The sequence below is a fragment of the Artibeus jamaicensis genome, unplaced genomic scaffold, assembly GCF_021234435.1.
Source record: "Artibeus jamaicensis isolate MK-2021 breed Jamaican fruit bat unplaced genomic scaffold, CSHL_Jam_final contig_264, whole genome shotgun sequence".
Taxonomy (NCBI): Eukaryota; Metazoa; Chordata; class Mammalia; order Chiroptera; family Phyllostomidae; genus Artibeus; species Artibeus jamaicensis.
The window spans coordinates 2,617,210-2,633,613 of record NW_026521576.1 but is presented as its reverse complement, the minus strand read 5'-3'; the positions used below and the strand labels follow the sequence as shown (position 1 = coordinate 2,633,613).

The 16,404-nt window shown below is 38.5% G+C and overlaps 1 protein-coding gene across 9 annotated transcripts in view; it reads left to right on the top strand.

Moving 5' to 3' along the window:
* DIRAS2 (DIRAS family GTPase 2) overlaps window positions 1–16,404 on the top strand; it is a 104,405-nt gene that overhangs the window by 74,529 nt on the left and 13,472 nt on the right. For 6 of the 9 annotated variants that reach the window (XM_037129069.2, XM_053662659.1, XM_037129066.2 and 3 more), the window contains one exon: window positions 12,919–13,066. The exons of 1 other annotated variant lie outside the window; for it this stretch is intronic. The gene's annotated coding sequence lies outside the window, so the exon portion shown is untranslated. Of the gene's footprint in view, window positions 1–12,278; window positions 12,312–12,918; window positions 13,067–13,959; window positions 14,012–16,404 lie in introns of all 9 variants that reach the window. 2 more of the 9 variants (XM_053662658.1, XM_037129067.2) reach the window with 2 other exon arrangements.

The window sequence follows — 16,404 nt, the reverse complement described above, 5'->3', positions numbered from 1 at the left end:
TTGAATTCTTGCTTCCTGACTCTTTTCTGTTTGGCCATTATTTGCTTTCTTCTGGTCCATTCCATTGATTTGAGTCCCAGTTTCCTTTGCATTGCTATTGGTGTGCTGTGCAATTCCATTCATTTCAATTAGTTTCGCCTTCATATATTTGTCTAATTTGTGGCTATAATCAACCAGTTCTGTGAGGATCCTGATGACCAGTGTTTTATACTGTGCGTCTGAGAGTTTTGCTATTTCTTCATTGCTTAGATCTATGGGCTCTTGGACTTTGAGATCTTGTGACATATTTGGTCTGTTCTGGCCCTTTAAGTGTGAGAAGTGGTGCCTTGGACTCCCAGGTCGCTGGGTTGTGAAGCTGTATGTGGGGGCGTGGTCAGAGCGGGGAAATGGCGGCGCCCTCTACTGTGCCTGGGCCCCGGTCCAACCGCCCACTCCCTCGCCTGTCTGCTTGCGCACAAATGGGCGACCACAGTCAACACGCAGCACCACTTCCCCGCTGTCTCCTCCACGGTCGCTTGCCTGGTGGCTCGCTCGGTTGCTCACTAGGTCCAACCGTGCGCCTGGATTCCAGGCATCTTGATTCCGAGCCTGAGTCCGTCTGACCCAGTCCTCCTGTGCAACCCCTCACCAGCCGCTGGTTTCGCCTCTTACCGGTCAGGCTGAAGAATTTGTTGTTAATGGACTTCCGAAAAGTTCAATTTTCTGTGTTCTGGCTGTGTTTTCTATTGCTAATATTTAGTTGTCTCTAAACTTGGTTGTGTGAGAAGGCCCGGCACATCCACCTATGCCTCCATCTTGGTGGAAGTCCTGATCTTTTTAATGTATTGTTGGATGTGGTTTGCTAATATTTTGTTGAGGATTTGGTGTCTATGTTCATCAGTGATATTGGCCTGAAGTTTTCTTTCTTCGTTGTGTCTCTATCTGGTTTTGAAATTAGGATGATCCTGGCTTCATAAAAAGAGTTTGGGAGTTTTCCATCATTTTGGATTTTTTTGGAATAGTCTGTGAAGAATAGGAGTTAGCTCTTCCTTAAATGCTTTGTAGAATTCTCCTGTGAAACCATCTGGTCCAGGGATTTTGTGTGATGGGAGGTTTTTGATTACTGCTTCAATTTCATCTGCTGTTATTGGTCTGTTCAGGCTTTCTGCTTCTTCATTAAGTGTTGGAAGATTATATTTTTCTAGAAATTTGTCCATTTCACCCAGGTTTTCAAATGTCTTGGCATGTACTTTTTGTAGTAATTTCTTATAATTCTTTGTATTTCTGTGGTGTCACTTGTAAGCTTACTGTGACACCTGTTTCATTTCTGATTGTGTTTATTTGGGTCCTCTTTCTATTTTTCTTGCTGAGCTTGCTTAAAGACTTGTCAATTTTCTTTATCTTTTTAAGGAACCAGCTCCTGGATTCACTGATGCTTAGAATTGTGCTTTTAGTCTCTGTCATTTAATTCTTCTTTGATCTTGGTTATTTTCTTCCTTCTACTTGCTCTGGGCTGTCTTTTTTTTTATTCCTCGAGTTTTTGTAGGTGTTGGGTTAGGTTGTTTGTTTGAAACGTTTGTCTTTTTTTGGTAAGCCTGTATTGCTAATAACTTCCCTCTTAGGACTGTATTTGCTGTGTCCCATAAATTTTGGTTTGTTGTGTATTTATTTTCACTTATTTCCACAAACTTTTTGATTTCTTCCCTAATTTCATTCTTGACCCATTCATTGTTTAATAGCATGCTATTCAATGTCCATGATTTTGAGTGTTTTGGGTCTTTTCCCTTGGGGTTGGTTTCTAGTTTCAGTCCCTTGTGGTCAGAGTAAACGCTTGATACAATTTCAATTTTATTGAATTTGTTGAGGCTTGCTTTGTGTCCTATCATGTGGTCTGTCTTTGAAAATGTTCCATGTACATTTGAAAAGAATGTATGTTTTTAGCATCCTTCAGATGAAGGGCTCTCTTTCTATCACATAAGTCCATTTCATCTAGGGCATTGGTGAATGCCACAATATCTTTGTTGATATTTTGTTTAGAAGATCTGTCCATTTTTGACAATGGTGTGTTAAAATCTTCTACTATAATTGTGTTGCTGTTAATAGCTTTCTTGAAGTTCTCCAAGATTTTCTTTATGTATTTGGGTGCTCCTATGTTGGGTGCACCTATGTTGGGTGCATATGTATTTACAATGTTTATGTCTTCTGGTGGATTCTTCCCTTGAGTATTATGAAGTAACCTTCTGGATCTCTCTTTATGGGTTTTTTTTTTTTTTGAAGTCTATTTTGTCTGATATAGGTATTGCTACCCAGGCTGTTTTTCCTGTTCGTTTGCTTGGATTATTTGTTTCCAGCCCTTTAGTTTCAGACTGCATAGGTCTTTCGTCCTGAGGTGGGTCTCTTTTAGGCAGCATATGTGTGGGTCATGGTTTCTTATTCATTTAGCTATTGTAATCTCTTTTGATTGGGGCATTTAATCCATTTATGTTTAATGTTATTATTTATAGGTACTTATTCATTGCCATTTTTGTACCTGTGTTCCTCTTTCTTTGTCTCTTTTCCTTCCTTTCCTTAAAATAATCCCTTTAGCATCTCTTGCAGAGCTGGTTTTGTGTAGGTATATTCTTTTAGAATTCCTTCGTCTGGGAAGCTCCTTATTTTGCCTTCCATCTTAATTGAGAGCCTTGCTGGGTAAAGTAGCCTTGGTGTAGGCCTCTGGTTTTCATTACTTGGAATATTTCTTGCCATTCTGTTCTGGTTTGGAGCGTTTCCATTGAGAAGTCAGCTGCTAGCCTTATCAGAGCTCAACTGTATGTTACTTCCTTTTTTTCCATTGTTGCCTTTAAGATTCTCTCTTTGTCTTGGAATTTTGCATTTTTATTACGATGTGTCTTGAAATGGGCCTCTTTGGGTTCCTCTTGATTGGGACTCTCTGTGCTTCCTGGATTTGTGTAATTTTTTCTCTCATCAAATTAGGGATGTTTTCCATCATTACTTTTTTGAACAGGCTTTCTATCCCTTGCTTTTCTTCTCCTTCTTCTGGTATCCCTATTATGCAGATATTATTGCATTTCATGTTGTCTTGCAACTCCCTTACCACCTGTTCATTCTTTCTGAGCCTTTTTTTTTTTTTTGGCTCTTTCTTGATGTTTTTATCTAGTTTGTCCTCCAGCTTGCTGATCCAATCTTCTGCTTCATCTATCCTGTTTTTGATTCCTTCTACTGTGTTCTTCAGTTCAGAAATTTTATTCCTCATTTCCTCTTGGCCCTTGTTGATAGTTTTCATTTTCTTTTTCATGTTGATACAGTTTGCAGTTGATATAGTTTGCAGCTGAGTTGATTGTAGTTTTTCTGTAGTTTCTGGTAATTCACTGTGAGCTCATGGAGCTTCCTGATAACCATTGCTTTGAACTCAGTATCTGATAGTTGAGTTGCCTCTATTTCATTTAGCAGTCTTTCTGAGGCTTCCCCTTTTCATTTCATTAGTGGATTTTTTTTTGTCTTCCAGTTGTTCATGGGACTCTTCTTGTTAGCCTTAGCTTCTTAAATTGATCTGTTCTGACTCCCTGAGTTCATGGTGTGAACTTCTATGGTAGAATACCTGTGAGATTCAGTGGTGCAGTGTCCTGGATCTCCCGAGCTCAGTGGTCTTTGGCTGTTTTTTAAGTTGGCTCTGTGTTTGTCTTTGGGTTTTGACTGTTGTTGGGTCTTTCTTTGGTGGGTCCTTCCCACTAGCTTGCTAACTGCGAGTTTCCTCTCTCAACTACCTCTCATATTTTCTTGTGCTGGAGTGGGCAGGTTGTGTTGAAGCTGGTTTTTCCATGTGTACAAGGTTATGAGTATTCTTTCTTTCTCTTGTTCAGTTGTTCTGAGTAGTTTCTCCACTGTTTATTTGTATTTCTGGTTAGGTCCTTGATTGAGGTTAGTATGACTTCCACTCCCTCATTCACCTTCCTCTGTTTTTATCTGTTGGTGGTTGCTTTGTTGGTGGGTTTCTCCTTGTAGCAGGTATTGTGGTGTTCACAGCTTCCAGCCACTTTTTTTTTTGTGATCAGTTGGAGGGGCAAGACAAAATGGTTTAAGACAGCAAGAGAGTATTCTATGATATTTACAGTAGCAGCACATAGAGAAGAGATTAGAAATCCTTTGGCTATGTATAGTGTTAACTGTGATATTCCACCCAATTAGCCACTTTTTAGAAAGGATGGAAAGAATGTAAGACTCTTGTTGGGGAGCGAAGGATTGTCACTTGGATCTATAAAGCAGCGAGGGTGGGAGGTCAGATTCTGAGGTAAGGTGAGAGTAAAGGATAGTAAATAAGTATAGTGTGTGAGAGAATAAAGTTAACCACTACAGTAATAGAGTTCAGGAAACCATGAAGTTGACTAAGATCTGAGAGGGTTGTTGTATAATATTTACAATTGTATGGAGCTGCTATATTAATAATAATATTAGAGCAACAATCATATGACAGAATCTATGTGATCTGGATAACAATAATAGGAAGTATAGGACCTTGATTAGTGTGCTAATGGAACACAAGTGAAGTGAAGGACAGTAAATTAGCAATACACTATGAAAGAGAGAACAGGGTAAACCTGTCAAATAATACAATTTAACTAACCAAGCAAAGAAGACTAAACAGAAAGAAGAGGAATATAAAAACACTATTAAAATAAAAGATGTAAGAATAATTAAAAAATAATAATACAAATATGCAATAACTTGCAGGTTCTCTGTAATAGCAAAATGAAATTTGTTTCACTGTCTCAGCTGTTGGGGTGACCCCTCTTTGGGTCCAACTCTGGTCTTTTCACAGTTCCAGGTTTTTATGTCTCACTTGTGGGCATTTAAAAAAAAAGAAGAAGAAGAAGAAGGAAGGAAGAGGAGGTAAAATTGGAAAGGAAGAAGGAATAAAAGAAGAAAGAAGGAAAGAGAAGAAAATGGAATTGAGAGAGAAAAAATAATAAAAATTAAAAGATAAAGAATTACTTTAAAATAAAAAAGCCTTGTGCTGGTTTCAATCTGGCCAAACTGGTTTTGCTGGTTTTGCTGGCTGCAGCAGGCTAAGGGGTTATTGGTTTTGCTTTTCTCCTTCCAGATCAGCACTCAGTCAGCTTCCAGCATGTACTGTCCCCAGGGATAATGGAGCACTCTTCTCAGAGCTAGCCTGGCACCTCTCCCAGGGTCTCTGGGTATGGGCTCAGAGCCTACTTCAGAGGCACTCTCCCTTTGTTGCAGTGTGATCACTAGGCCAGGTCGCCTGCAGTCTCTCAGGTTTGGGTGAACACCCTTCCTAGGGCTACAGGAGTGCACATCGTGCCTTTCATGGCCACCTCAGGAGCGCTGCCCAGTGGGGTGGGGAGGAGACCTTAGCAACTGCTGCAGGAGAATTCCCCAAACAGGTCTCTTTTTTCACTTTTTTTTTGAGACATTCCTCCTACTCAAGCCTTATGTTCCTTACAGTGATCTGGCTTCTTGCACAGCCCAAATTGGAGTCAGGGCCCATCATGGCCCAACTCTCAACTCTCCCCATCCAGCATCCATAGACTCTGTGGGTGTTTTCAGACCCTGTGTGTTTGCCACTTAGTCATTATTCCCCTCTCTGAGACTTCAAGCAACCAGGTCTCTCCCTGTGCTGGTCAAACCTTGTTTGGCAGGGGAGGGAGCTGTTAACCCAGCTCTCTCCCAAGAGCCCTGTGGCAGACCCAGCGGCCACTGGGCCTGGGGCTGCAGCCACCCTGGTCCCCTCACTGGTCCCTGGGACCTTATTGTCTTGAAGCACTCTCCTTCCCGTCTGCTTTTTCAGTGTCTGCTACAATTTTTGGTCTCTTCATATATGCTGGGGTACCGTTGGCTGTTTGCTCTGTTCCTCCATAGATGGGCTAGTTTTTTCTCACTTGTGTAGGGGGAAGTGGAATCTGCTCCCTTCTTTCTGGCCGCCATCTTCCTCCTCTCAAAATGCCTCTATTATTTTAACTCATCTAGCACCTTATGACAGTGGAAGTATAATATATTTGGCCCTTTGTGTCTGACTCACTTCACTTAGTATAATGTCCTAAAGGTTCATCCATATTGTAGCATGTATCAGAATTGTGTTCTATTTTAAGGCCAAACAGTGAGTCATTGTGTGTATATACTGCATTTTGTTTATCCAAATCGATGATCACTTGGGTTGCTCCCACCTTTTGGCTGTTGTGAATAATGCTTTTATGAATGTGAACATACAAATATCTCTTCAATTACATATGTGTGTATCAATTCCATACTGCTTAAATTATTTTGTGTACATACCTGGAAGTAGATTGCTGGCTCATGTGATGATTAATTTTCTTTTGTAGAGGCTGTACTGTTTAGTTTTCTACCAGCAGTGCACAAGAATTCTGATTTCTCCACATCTTCCATAACACTTGTTTTTTTCCATTTGTTTCTGTTTTTCATGGCTTTTTTTCCTTTTTGATAGTAGCTATCACAGTGGGTGTGAGGTGGTTGACCCATGGTTTTAATTAGTGTTTCCCTGATGACTAATAATGAGCATCTTTTAATTTGCTTATTGTTCTTTTGTATATCTTCTTCAGAGAAACAGCTATTGAAGCTCATTGTCTTTTTTTAGTTGGTTTTTCTTTTGGTTATCCTTTTGGTTATGTAAGTGTTTTCTGTATATTTTAGGTACTAGATCCTTATCATATACAATATATTTTTTCTATTGTGTAGGTTCTCATTTAGCTTTCTTAATAATGCCCTTTGTTGCATAGAGTATTTAATTTTGATGAAATATAGTTTAGTTATTTACACAAAATTACAAGGGGCTCCCAATAGCCAAACAATCTCAAAAAGAAGAACAAAGATGGAGGCTTCACATTTAACTAATTTCAAACTACATCAAAGCTACAGTAGACAAAACAGTGTGGTGTTGACATAAGGATATAGACATATATATAGACCAATGGACAGAAATCAGAGTCTAGAAATAAACTTCCAAATTTATATTTAATTGATTTTGGACAACAGGTCAAGACTATTTAATGAAGAACAGTCTGTTTAATAAATGGTCTTGGGCCCCTGGCTGGTGTAGCTCAGTGGATTGAGCACGGGCCTGCAAACCAAAGAATTGCGGTTTAATTACCAGTCAGGGAATATGCCTGGGTTGTAGGCCAGTTCCCTGCAGTGGCCAGGTACCAGCAGGGGATGCATGAAAAGCAACCATACACTGATATTTCTCCCTCTCACCTTTCCTTTCCTTTTAAAGACAAATAAATAAAATCTAAAAAAAAGAAAATTATAAAAATAAATAAAGAGATAGATAAACAGATGGTCTTGGGACAACTAGATATTCATATGTATTAAAAGGGTGAAGTTGCCTTATACCATATACCAAAATTAAAACAGATCGAGGATCTAAATATAAAAACTAAAACCATTCGTAGTGTTGTTTTCTTCTCTTAAATGAAAACATGGGGGTAAATCTTCATGACCTTGCACTTGGCAATGGATTCTTAGATATAACACCAAAAGCGTGAATAACAAAATAGTTCATGATTGTTTAAAGAAGTCTTTTTTAACTACTTACCAATTCTGTAAACTTTTATTTGGCTAAAACCAGAAAACCACCTTCTAAGCAGGTACACATATATAGTGCCATGTTCTAATACATGGACAATGAAGGAAGGACCCTGTCTGCACACAGCAGCACATGAAGCTGTCATGCCTGGCACTGCACACTTTCTTTCTCCTGTGCATCAAGCTCCTGTGACAGTTGCCTTAATGCTTTGATGTTTACTTCCCTGCAGGGTTAGCATGCTGTATTGGGCATTTAGGGTAAAACTTGGTAAATTGCTCTTTGACTGAGACTGGCATTGTTCATTGCTCACATGATTTTCCTTTTCATTCCCCTTACCCATGTGGAAATAACAGGCATAAGAGGAAATGGCCAAATGCAGTCAGATGCTTGGAAGTCTAAAGAGTGTCACAAAGTGCATTTTATTTGGCTCTTTGAATTCCTGTCCATCATGCTTTCTCTAAATGGAGTAGTTTCAGACAAATATTAGTGAATCTGATTTCTAAGCTGTGGATTTATTTGCCTTTTGGTAATGAAACTCTTAGAGAATAATTTATGCTACCCCTTCTACCTCAAGAAATGCCTTGTTTCTCTCCATGTACTTCATTTGTGCAGATATTGAATCTTGCAGTGAGTCCCTGAGACTTTCTCCTATCCCAGTGTGAAATGGTGATTCCTTTACCTGGGTGTAGATGTGGCACTTGCTTCAGCACCTGCACCAACAGTGCCAGGGGGCATGTCTCCATAATGTTGGGAAGCAAGATTCCTGAAAAAGGATTCTGCTTCTTTAGAGAAACACGAGCCATGAAGGTTTACTTCTTTCTTATGATCAGGCAGATGTTTTCCACTGACAAACAAATCTCATTTTTTAGGTTCAGCTAAGAAGATGCATAAAATGAATTTTTAATTAATTTAAGATTCTAAAATTATATAAAAGTAGAGTTTTCTACCTAGGGAATTTAAGTACTGTTGAAAACTGTGTTTTAATTTCCGTGTAGGATATTCTTATTTATGTTAAAATATCAGTAATAGTCCTTATTTCTACTTAAATAACCCATTAACTTTTTCCTAGTAGCAATTTTAAATATAGGCTCTCACATACCAACCTTAAATATGGAGTTTGTTTAAAGTCAGTAAAGTTTAAATGTTGTAGTGAAAGCATCTTGGGGGCCTCTACTTTATACTGAGCAGAGGCCAGCTGTGTGAACTTCAGGCAGCCACGTGCCTGCGACTCAGACTGGTGGGGGGTGTGTTGGGCTGGGCAGTGCACCAAACTGTCAAGCTTTCCCAAATCTTTACTTTCAATGAGCTGAAGTCTTCCAATCTATATTATATCTCTGGTTCTAAGTATTTGTCTTTGGAAGCAGGCTTAATTCAGGTATAACACAGAGAAAGCTTGTGTTAACTGAGAAGCTTGTTTTATCTCATTCATCAGAATCTAATGTTTCTTCCAAATGACAAGTTCTGTGACTCAGGAAATCAAATTCATTTTCCCCAGAACTCAGGCCATATAGATCTAGGATAGCCTCTAAGCTTATTTTCAGTATTTGAATAGTCTCATTTTTAACTCTTTATTATGTAAGACACACATTTTGATATTTCAGGTCACTTTGGGATGTCCACACCCTTTTTTCAATCCTCTCCCTCATGCGTCTGTCTTTGTATATGCTGTTTAGAAGTACAAGCAACTATAGAGGCAGTTTAACCCAAACAAATTCAGGAAAAGAATTCCTGAAGTCATTCTAGACAACCTTCCTATTTAGGGGAACAGATCTGTGCATTATCAGAGAAACCAGTCCAGCTGCCTCTCCTAGACAATGTAATGGTTCTTTTATAAATTAGTGGAAACAGACAAGCAGACATTTATTCAGTGAAACCAATTACCATGGAAGGGAAGAATCGCAATAAACAAACAGAACCAGAAATTTCTAACATAAATGAGAACAGAAGCAACAAATCAATTAGCATTTTTTGGTTGCAATTCAGTGTTATGTCACCTTTTGTAAGACAAGAAAAGTTTTTGGACAAAATGGAAAAATCGGAGTCCAAAAAGGTCTATTGAAAATATAAGGAAAAAAGACTAGAGAAGTCAAAAATTGGTATAGTGGGTTCATTATCTAATACAAGTTCCAGAAAGAGAGAAGATATATAAGGTTGGGATGATGTACTTTTTAAAAATAGGAGAAAATTTCTCTAAGCTGCAGAAAGGATAGGTTTTTAACCCTTTCTCAACAAACCCTCTGCCACTAAAAAAAGCCCCATAATTAAAAAGCAGTTGTAGATATAGCCTGCTGAAAGATCATCATTCCAAGAATAAATAGAATATTCTAACTCTGCTAAAGAGAAAGAAAAGACCTAACTATCCTACAAAGGAAAGAGAATCATACTGTCTTTTGATTTCACATTAACAACCTTGGATGGTAAAGTTAAAAATTTAAAAAAATCCTTAAAATATGAAGGGAAAGCATTTGAACTTAGCATGGTGCAGCATTCTATTAATCAAATGAGAGGGTGTAAACTCAGAGATTTTAATGCCATCTAAAATCAGTAATGTTTACATAAAAATATAAAATGGATCCAAGAAAACTGATATATTTTCTTTTTTTAAAACAATAGTCACTATGAAATTCTTTTTTGTACTTATTTTATTGTTGTTCAATCATAGTTGTTTGCATTTTCCCCCAGCCACTCCCCCGCACCCCAGCTAAACCCACCTCCTCCCACTTTCGTCCATCATTCTCCCCAGTTTTGTCCTTGTGTCTCTCATAGTAGTTCCTGAAAACCCTTCCTCTCATTATGCCTTCCCACCTCCCCTCTGGTTACTGTCAAATTGTTCTTAATTTCTATGTCTCTGGTTATATGTTGCTTGTTTTTATTTTTCTGGTTGATTATGTTCCAGTTAAATGTGAGATCATATGGTATTTGTCCCTTACCTCCTGGCTTATTTCACTTAGCATAATGTTCTCCAGTTCCATCCATGCTGTCACAAAAGGTAGGAGCTCCTTCTTTCTCTCTGTTGTGTAATATTCCATTATATAAATGTACCATAGTTTTGTGATCCACTCATTTGCCGATGGGCACTTAGGTTGGTTCTAGCACTTGGCTATTGTAAATTGTGCTGCTATGAACATTGTGGTGCATAGGTTCTTTTGAATTGGTTCGTGGGATATAATCCCAGCAGTGGAATTGCTGGGTCAAAAGGCAGTTCCATTTTTGGTTTTCTGAGGAAATTCCATACTGGTTTTCACAGTGGCTGTACCAGTCTGCATTCCCACCAACAGTGCAGTAGGGTTTCTTTTTCTCCACATCGTCTCCAACACTTGTTGATTTGTTTATGATGGCCATTCTGACCAGTGTGAAGTGGTATCTCATTGTGGTTTTAATTTACATCTCTCTGATGTCTAGTGATGCTGAGCATCTTTTCATATATCTCTGGGCCCTCCGTATGTCTTCCTTGGAGAAGTGTCTATTCAAGTCTTTTGCCTATTTTTTAATTGGGTTTTGTATCTTCCTGGAGTGGAGTTGTATGAGTTCTTTATATGCTTTGAAGATCAAACCCTTGTCTGAGGTATCATTGACAAATATGTTTCCCCATACAGTTGGTTCTCTTTTCATTTTAATATTGTTTTCCTTGGCCATGCAGAAGCTTTTTATTTTGATGAGATCCCATTTTTTATTCTTTCCTCTATGTCCCTTGCTCTACGGGACATATCAGTGAAGATGGTGCTGCATGGAATGTCTCAGATTTTCCTGCCAATGTTTTCCTCTAGGACTTTTATGGTATCATGACTTACATTTAAATCTTTTATCCATCTTGAATTTATTTTTGTGAATGGTGTAAGTTGGTAATCTAGTTTCATTTTTATGTATGTAGCTGTCCAGGACTCCCAATACCATTTGTTGAAGAGACTATTTTTACTCCATCTTATGCTCCAGCCACATTTGTCAACTTTTAATTAACCAGAGACTTGGGTTTATTTCAGGACTCTCTATTCTGTTCCATTGATCTATGTGCCTGTTTTTATGCCAGTACCAGGCTGTTTTGATTATAGAGGCCTTGTAATACAATTTGATGTCAGTTACTGTGATCCCTCCTACTTTGTTCTTCTTTCTCAAAATTGCTGCAGCTATTCTGGGTCATTTATGGTTCCATATAAATTTTTGGAATGTTTGTTCTATAACTGTGAAATATGTCATGGATACTTTAATAGGGATTGCATTGAATTTGTAAATTGCCTTGGGTAGTATGGCCATTTCAATGATGTTAATTCTTCCAATCCATGAGTATGGTACATGCTTCCATTTGTTTGTGTCTTCCTTAACTTCTTTCTTCAGTATTGTGTAGTTTTCTGAGTACAGGGTTTTTACCTCCTTGGTTAGCTTTATTACCAGGTACTTTATTGTTCTTGTTGCTATATCAAATGGGATTTTTTTCCCTGATTTCTGTTTCTGATATTTCATTGTTGGTGGACAGAAATGCCTTTAATTTCTGAATATTGACTTTGTATTCCACTATTTTGCCAAATTCAGTTATTACATCGAGTCATTTTTTGGTGCAGTCCATAGGATTTTCTGTGTATACTCTCATGTCATCTGCAAACAATGACAGTTTGGGAAGGTGGTATATTGAAATATAAAAATTGACAATTGAGAATTATCTAGGCAAAAAACAAAGCTAACGAAGAAATGTGAAACCAAATGTTGCTGACACAGAAAATTATGCTTTGTTTATTTGTTTACACAGTGAAGTCTGATGAAAGATGGCCTTTTCCTCTCAGTAAGTCCAGTCCTACTATCTACTTCTACAGTTAAAAATCTTTACAGAATCTTCTAATGCTGTTTATTGATAGGATTTAGAAATAATCTGCAGAAAAAGCATAGAAGACAATTTAAACTTTAGAGCATGTTGTAAATACTTTATCTGGAAAACTTAAATACTGGTATATGCCTAAAAAGTATAGTACAAGTAACAGAAATTAGGCAGCAGAGGAAGGTAAGTGTGCTAATTTTTTAAATAGTATGACCCAAAGTCATTAAGTCAAGACATTAAGTATCGGGGTGATAACTTCAAAAGTTATATAAATGTCTAGTCCCTATTCTGTACACCTAAAACTAATGTTAAATATAACATTTTTGTCAATTGTGTTAAAAAATAAAAGACATTAAGATCTATTATTTAAGCAATGGATGTGTTAATTGAAATTACACTGGTGAACACCAGGAATTGACAACTGAGTTTCCATTCTTTCTAACTTGGTTATTTTTGGAAAGAGAGACTGGAACTGTGGAAGGAAGTGGCCTAGTTGCAAATAAAGAAGATTTTATGATCTTACTTTACTTTTTAAAAAATACATGCATTATGCCATTTTTCATTTGTTTTACAGTTTTTAAGCTGAGACAGCAGCCGTGGTTTGGGGGCCATCACCTGCCCTTTCTTCTCAAGTACCAACCTGCTTTGTGCATCCTGGCTCGAGTGGCTCCTGCTTTCTTCCAGATTTGCTCCATTGCATATCCATCACCATACCGCCACAGGTGATCTTTTCAACTCCTTTAACCCCTACATTACCCTGCACCTATTGTCCTTTCCCCTTTTCTTCATCCTTGACTGTCTTTACAGAGAAACTCACACTTCTTGACTTTCTAGTCATCCCATAAATTTTCATCACCCTCAAGCCCAAAGCAAAGTGATTTTAGTTCTCTTCACATATTCTAACAAACATATCACTTAACTACAGCTTCACCAGCTTTCATTTTGCCTATTCTCCAAAATCAAAGCCTTACATTCTATTTCTATCACACATGATAGCTAATAATAGGATTTATGCCTGAAATCTAAGAATAAGTCCTATTGGATTTCCCAATTTTCTATTTTTAAAATTATATTTTATTGATTATGCTATTACAGTGGTCCCAATTTTCCCCCTCTGCTTCCCTCCACACAGCATGCCCCCACTTCCTCAGGCAATCCCACACCATTGTTCACATCCGTGGGTCATATATATATGTCCATTGGCTACTCTATTCTCTATGCTGTAATTTACATCCACATGACTATTCTGTAGCTATCAATTTCTACTTCTTACTCTCTTCCTGTTTTTTGCTCATCTCCCATCTGGCAATCATTACAAAGTTCTCCATTTATGATTCTGTTTCTGTTTTTGGTTGCTTATTTTGTTTTTTAGATTCAATTATTGATAGATACGTATTTATTGCCATTTTACTGTTCAAATTTTGATGTTCTTCAATAAGCCTCTTTAACATTTTGTATAATACTGGTTTGATGATGAACTCCTTTAGCCTTTTCTTGTCTGAGTAGCTTTTTATCTGCCCTTTGATTCTAAATGATAGCTTTGTTGGATAGAGTAATCTTGGTTGTAGGTGCTTGCTTTTCATCACTTTGAGTATTTTTTGTCAATCCCTTCTAGCCTGCAAAGATTCTTTTGAGAAATCACCTGACAGTCTTATCAGAACTTCCTTGTAAGTAACTAACTGCTTTTCTCTTTCTGCTTTTAAGATTCTCTTTGTCTTTAACATTTGCCATTTTAATTATGATGTTATCTTGGTGTGGGCCTCTTTGTGTTTACTTTGTTTGGGACTCTCTTTGCTTTCTGAACTTGTATGTCTATTTCCTTCATCAAATTAGAGAAGTTTTCTGTTGTTATTTTTTCAAGTAGGTTTTCAATTTCTTCTTCTCTCTCTCCTCTGTCTGGCACCCCCACCATGTGAATATTGATGTGCTTGAAGTTGTCCCAGAGGCTTCTTACACTGTCCTCAATTTTTGGATTCTTTTTTCTTCTCATTTTCTTTGATTAGATGTTTTTTGCTTTCTTATATTCCAAATTGATTATTTGTCCTGTAGGGTCCAGTGGCACAGCCTCCTCTATCACCCAACCTGGAAGCTTCAAGGTATAAGCTTCATGAGTACACCCTCCTCTTGTAATTGAGCCTTGATTGATGTTGGGACAACAATGGGAGGGATTTTCCCAGGCCAGTCAGCTGCTAGGACTGGTTATGACCTCTGATCACCAACCTCTGACCACTCTAGTAGATCAGCTGTGCAGGGGCCCACTCTACAGAGCAGGATTTTTTCAGCAGGGCTCTGGTGCCCACTGAGGCCACCCACTGAGTGAGTCGCTTATGGAGATAGTTGAGTAGTGGTGCTCTGACATGGTCTGTAGCTATCCACTGAGTGCTCAGGCTTGGGCCATCCTGAGAGGTGCAGGCCAAGTTCTACCACCACCTGTGTTCTGCCTGATACCACCTGGCATAAGCTACAAAGCAATCTGCAGAAGGCTGCTACTTGTACTGGACTTGGAGGTGCTCAATTAAGGCAAAGCTATGAAACAAGGCCAGCTGCTACTACTGTCAGGCCTGGGGCTACTTAGCAAGAGCTACTGGTTGAAGCCAGTTGCTGCTTGTTTGAGAGGATTTAGGAAAATCTGAGTCATGAGCCAAAACAAGTCATTTGTATGGAAAAGCCACTGGAAACAGCTTGGGTGGGCTTGAAATTTGGGTCAGGTGGGCTTAAAATTTGTGCCTGAGAGAATTACCAGGGTGTGGCAGTGTGAGCCAGGTTGTTGGAGACTTAGATATGGTGCCTGCCTCCCAACTTTGTGCGGAGAGGCCTCAGAAAAGAAATAATGGCTTTTGCCAGCAGCTCTGTCTCAGCGAAAGCTGCCCCCAGCACTCACCCTGAGGAGACAATTCAGTTCCTTCCCATATACCTCTGGTGCCTTTCATGCTTCTTCCCTGCTGCTAGTGCTCAGTGGGAGTGAGTCTTAATAAGTCTGTGCATGGCCCTTTAGGAGGAACTGCCTGGGAATCCAGCAGTTTCTGTGTTCCATAGCCTCAATTCCCTCTTGTTTTCACAGCCATAATTTATTGGGACTTACTTTCCTGGCACTGGAACCCTGGGCTGGGGACACCTGTTGTGGGGCTGGGATCCCTCACTCCCAAGATATCCCTCCCAATTTTTATCAACTACATGTGGATATGGGACCAGCCCATCCATGTCTCTGCCCCTCCTACCAGTCTAGATGTGGTTTCTTCTTTAATTCCAAAGGAAGTTATAGGACTTCCATTCAGCTCAGTTGCTAGTGGTTCTGAATAATGGCTGTTCTGTAGTTTAGCTGTAATTTTGATATGGTTGTGTGAGGAGGCAACCTGTGTTTACCTAGGCTGCCATCTTGGCTTTCTCCCAGATGTCCTGATTTTTGATGATTTCTTTAAATTTTGCTATTTCATATCTATAATTTTAAAAGAATAAAATTATTCAGAATAATCTGGATAACTGCTTTATATGTTCATACTCTACACTGCATTTTCTTCTTGTATGAATATGTATTCATTCAGTATATTGATTTTATGGTATGGTTATTCTATTGTTTATTATTTCTGCTGTGAATGTGTGGTTTTTTTTTTATTATCTGGCTATTAGGAACTATGCTGAGGCTGTTACCTTTAACACATTTCTCACACTGGGATCTGTGAACCTATTCCTTTGTAGCTGTGACCAGTTTCAGAATCAGCAGATAATGGCTTCGTGTACAGTAGATTACTGACCTTTCTAATGTCTTCTGTTTTTTTTTTTAAATAACATCTTTATTAAAATATAGTACCCAATTAAAGTAGTTTCTAGCATGCTCGCAGGGTTGTCCAGTCATCACCCCAATCAGTTTTAGAACACTTTCATTACTCCAAAGGAAACCTTGTACCCATTGTCAGTCACTTTTCATTTCCCACCAAATGCCCACATGTTATAATTCTGTGTGTTTCACATAAATATAATCAGACAATTTGTATGGTCTTTTGTTACTGATGTCTTTTACTTACCATAATGTTTTCAAGGTTCACCCATGCTGTAGCATGCA